This window comes from Colobus angolensis, unplaced genomic scaffold, assembly GCF_000951035.1.
Source record: "Colobus angolensis palliatus isolate OR3802 unplaced genomic scaffold, Cang.pa_1.0 Scaffold51, whole genome shotgun sequence".
In the NCBI taxonomy this organism is placed as follows: Eukaryota; Metazoa; Chordata; class Mammalia; order Primates; family Cercopithecidae; genus Colobus; species Colobus angolensis.
In genome coordinates, this window is record NW_012118599.1 from 773,783 (window position 1) to 779,025 (window position 5,243).

Consider the following 5,243-nt stretch of genomic DNA (forward strand, 5'->3'; position numbering starts at 1 on the left):
TTTCTTTCTTTCTTTCTTTCTTTCTTTCTTTCTTTCTTTCTTTCTTTCTTTCTTTCTTTCTTTCTTTCTTTCTTTCTTTTCTTTCTTTCTTTCTCTTTCTTTCTACTTCTTTTCTTTTCTTTCTTTTTCTTTTCCTTCTTTATTTTTTTTGACAGAGTCTTGCTCTGTCACCCAGGCTGGAGTATAGATGTGTGGTCTGGGCTCACTGCAACTTCCACCTCCTGGGTTCAAGCGATTCTCCTGCTTCAACCTCCCAAGTAGCTGGGATTACAGGTGCACACCACCATGCCTGGCTAATTTTTGTATTTTTTGTAGAGACAAGGTTTCGCCAGGCTGCTTCCGAACTCCTGACCTCAGGTGATCCACGTGCCTTGGCCTCCCAAAGTGCTGGGATTACAGGCGTGAGCCACTGCGCCTGGCCGGATTCCATGTTTTCTATAATAATATAATAGTACCTCACATCTTTTGTTTAATTATTTTTATCCAAGCCTTTCTTGTGAGTTAAGTCCATGGTTACAGAGTCATTTAGAGTTGTGTCTTGAGGGAGGATAAAAAATAATATAGCTTAATTCTACAATCTAAAAGAATATTCTCCTGTTAAATTGGACTCATTGTTTGGTTCCAAGTCTCTTTCACTTTTGTTGAGTTTGAAACATGCTGTGTGTGTGGAGGGGAGGTAGTGGGTCACATCTACACTCTGGGTTAGAATTCAAAGGTTAATGTGGGAAAGTATGCCATGCTTTCTCTCCTCAATAATGAGACATCTGAAAATGCCCAGAATGACTCCAGTATATCATATTACGGCACAGAAAGCAAAGGCTGAACTGGCTGTGTGCCATGTGTTTCTTTAAGCTCTAGTTATAGAGAGCACATATTTGAGTCTGAAATAATTGGTTTTATGAAAGTAGCAGCAATATTCTATGTCCTTTGCAGATTGACTGTAGCATTTTGCTTTTGGGAAAAGTGCATGTTTTTCTAAGAAGCTATTAATTAAATTAAAGTATAATGCATAACTCTCCCGAGTGATAGGACATTTGAAAGATACTGCCAAAAGAGAAACAATGAAATGCATTCAGAGAAGACTATATTGGATGTGCCCAATTCTTAGAAAAATAAATACAAGAACATCTAATCTCATCACAGTTGGATACGTATGTTTTTGCAGACAGAATGTAATTTTCTAAAAATGTCAGTTGTGTTTCTCATAAATACTGAAAACATATCCTAATATTTGGAAGCAGCCAAGAGAAGCTATGATTTCTCAATTCAAATTTAAATACATAATTAGTGAGTGAGCACTCAGCAATGATGGGAATGCAGTAGAATGATAGCGCCAGTAGTGTGGAGTCAGAGAGATGAATGGAAGGAAAAGCAACAAATGGAGATGGAGGGAGTGGAAGGCACTCAGTAGTCTAAGTAGAAATGCAAATGGCAGCATTGAAGAAGCATTGGGGGAATGCAGTAAACTCCAGGCCAGGATGGTTCTGTCTCAGTGTCTCCAACCATCACAATCCAATGTAGAATGCTTTGAGGGATGCTAGAACTCATTATTCTATTCTCCCCTTCCCAAATCGTTTCTTCTACTGGCCAAGTCAGGGTATCTCCAAGAGTTCCTTGAGAACACTGCTTCTCCTGAATGTCTATGTGTTCCTATTAAAACAAAGGGGGAGTACAAATAAGTTTGGGATACAAGGAATAAAAGTTAAATGGGTATTTTTAGTTTTGGATTTTGCAGAGCCCTTAATATGTTAATAATGAACTGTAAACCTTAGGAGATGAGATATTGTATGCAGCAGCTCTCGAAATAATCCGAATACAGATCTATTGTTTTTTTCTTGAAATATTTCATAGGACACATGTTTGTGAAACACATTTGAGAAATGCTGGCTTGGATGCCTGAAAATTGCTTATCAGCTAATTATTCAACTGAGTTAAGATACGAAGATTCCAAAGCTTCTTTAAAATAAATATAACAATATTTCTGGAGGTCCTACAAAGTGAGCTATTATCAGTTAAAAACTTGCCAGCACTGACTCAACAAGTGACAGGTAGCTTGTTACCTGTGAGCTAATAACAGGTCTAGAGGTGCGCAAATAGAGTGCATGTGTGTGGGCTTTGACTGGTGAGCACTTAAGGTTAGAGGGGCAGAGCAGACAGCATCTTTATCTTGTCATAAGGCTGTCACCTTATCCCGAGCTTCCCTTGTAATAGAGTACGTGTGTGGGCTTTGACTGGTGAGCACCTAAGGTTAGACGGATGCATTTGAGGTCCTCCACTGGATGCAGGTAGAGTGGAGTAGTTGGAGGTGTTTTAGTGCAATTTCAGGGGAGCTTGGCAGTATGCATTTGCTAAGTAGCTGGGCAGAGGCTGAAGGGTACCTAAAAAAAGAGCATAGGGCAGACTCTGACTTTAGGGCTAAAATCTAAGTATTTAATTTTAAGAAGTATGTACCCCTGAAAATAAATAAATTATTAGCTACTTCTTAAAAAAATGGTGTTGTTTAAAAGTTATTGCTAAAAATACATTGTGAATGTTGTCAAGAATTTCAGAAAGTCCAGAATTTCTGAGTAATGTTTAAAGAATGAGAAAGAAATGAATATTTTTCATCAAAAAGGCACCCCTTAAGAATATCATTTTTATCACAAAATAAGATGTACATATTGTAAAAACCTTCAAGAATATGAAACATAAAGAATAAAAGAAAAATTACCCATATTATCCATATCATCAATCCATAAATACCCGTGTATTTAGTTTTCCTCTCTCTCATTATATAATTTCTGACTGATGAAATAATGAACATAAATTTTAATGAAAACACTATAATTTAATGCAGGGGTTGACAAATCTGACGTGCCACCTGTTTTTGTGAAGCCCATAAGCTAAAAATGGTTTTTACATTTTTAAAGTGTTGAAAAAAATTAAATGAATATTTTATGATATTTGAAAATTACTTGAATTTAAATTTCACTGTTCATTAATAAAGTTTTATTGGAATATGGTGATATCCACTTATTTACTATTTTCTGTGGCTGCTTTCACAGAACAATGACAGAGTAGTGATTGTAAAATTGACAGCATAGCCTACAATATTTATTATTTGGGTCTTTACAGAAAATGTTTGCTAACCCCTGATTTAACCTATCCACAATTTGGGGGCTTCTGGGTTTCTTTCTTCATTTTTTTCTTGCCCATTATAAAGAATGTGTTAATATTATATTTGTGTGTTAATATATTTATATCTTGTATACAAATATTTACCTACTTTTCTGATTGTTCTATTGGATATTTTCCTAAAAACAGAATTACTTTGTTAAAGGGTATGAATATTTTAAGGCTCTTGCTGCATAATGCCAAATTTATTTCCAAAAAGCTCAAACTAAGTTATACTCTCACTAGAACCATATGAGAGCTACGAACATTTTCCTTTGGCAAAATAAGCTCCATAGTACCCTGCCTTAAACTATTTTAAGTGCAATAATAAAACACAGTGTTAATCATGTCCAAACTTGCTAGTAGTGAGAATTTTCTGGGGGAATAAGATTCACATGCTTTATGATTTTTATCTCTTTTTTCAACACAGCCCTACATTTATTCAGCTTCTGCTTTTGACACATCCTGTTGTGAGATCTCATAGAACTTGCTTACTCCCCAGACATTGTAAATCAGTGTTTAATGGAAAAATCTTTCTTTATATTATGGAAAATATAAGATTCATCAGAGTCTGTATCTGATTTTGTATAAATTTAAATTTAGAGCTCCTCTGTGCAATGACATGAATTTACTTGTATTTTGAATGATTGATTATGGACAAATTCTAACTGAACCTGCCCATGCTCATTTCTTCTTTAACTGATAAATTTATTGGCCTCTTGAACAATGAAGCATTATTCAACTCACATTGAACATGTTTGTTTCACTCACATGTGGGACTGCGAAGAGTATAGCAGTGACCATGAAAGGGGCCTCATAACTCTTTTTCTGAAAAAAAATATTATTTGGCCAGAGAAGTGAGAGAACAGATAATTAGGCTTCAAAATCTTCAGTCTATATTTTACCCTCTTTAATGTGAGCTATATTGTATAGAGTACAGCTTTGAATCTCTTCTTATTGGAAGCTTTACTTTCGATACTGCACATAAGTTATGCTGATTTTGAGTATTTGCTTATCAAGTTTTCAACAATCTAATTTGATGTGAATTAAATTTTTTTCCCATCCATGGGGAACGTTTTTAAAAAGTAAGAAACTGTCACTAAACAAATTTTCACCTAGAATGAAAATGCTGGAATTAAGATACATTCTGTTAGGATTTGAAAGGAAAATACAATATTGTTTATGAGATGAGTATTTTTCATCTCTGTTCACAACCCTATATCCACCAGAAATAAAGATGTCACATCAGAAGCCCTATAAGATCATCTTCAGATTAAGTTTTCCAGATTTGTAAAGAACACAGTGAGAGCAGCTGGAGCTGAGAAGTGTTATGAGACCATTGAATTGACTTTAGTAATTTTAGCCTGGTCTTTAACCTCATTGTCATCTAGAGAACCTTGTTTCTTTGTTCAGCAACTATTTAATGGGCTAAAGTCTCAACTAAAACTGTTCAAAAGCTTCTTAACTTTTCCTTAGGAAAACATCAGAATAATTCATAGGGAGAGTCTAGAAGTATCCTCTTACATCCTTAGACTTCAGCAATCACTGAGAACCTTGGGTGAGGGCCTTTCTTCCAGCGAAGTCAAGCAGACCTCCTAGAATTGTTGCGGTTCAGGTTTAGAAGAACCCTGTGGAGCCCATCGTGTGCCGTCCCCTCCTCTCGGACAGCAGCTGTGGTGAGAAGCAGGGATGGGTTCCTTTTGGACCTTACCAGGTACATTGTGGCTTTCTTGAATTCAGCCCCCAAAGGCTCATCAGACATGAGCTTTTAGAAGCATTGAGGGTGAAGCCACATCTTCCAGATATATAGGATCCAGAAGATGACTCTGCCACAGCAGAGGGACTGCTCTGTTTTAATAACTTGGCATCCTTGTAAATACGACACGCAGAGAGCCAAGGCATTCATGCCCACCCATTGCTGCTACATAAGGCTTCCTAAGTATGCTTGTAGCCAGAGAAATCATTGGCAGAGCAGGAAGGAGATATTTCCCTCTCTGTTCCTTACAACAGGATGTAATGCAGGCAAGTGGCCTAATTTTTGAAGACAAGTTCTAGACATAACATCTGATAAAAAAGACATTCATATCATT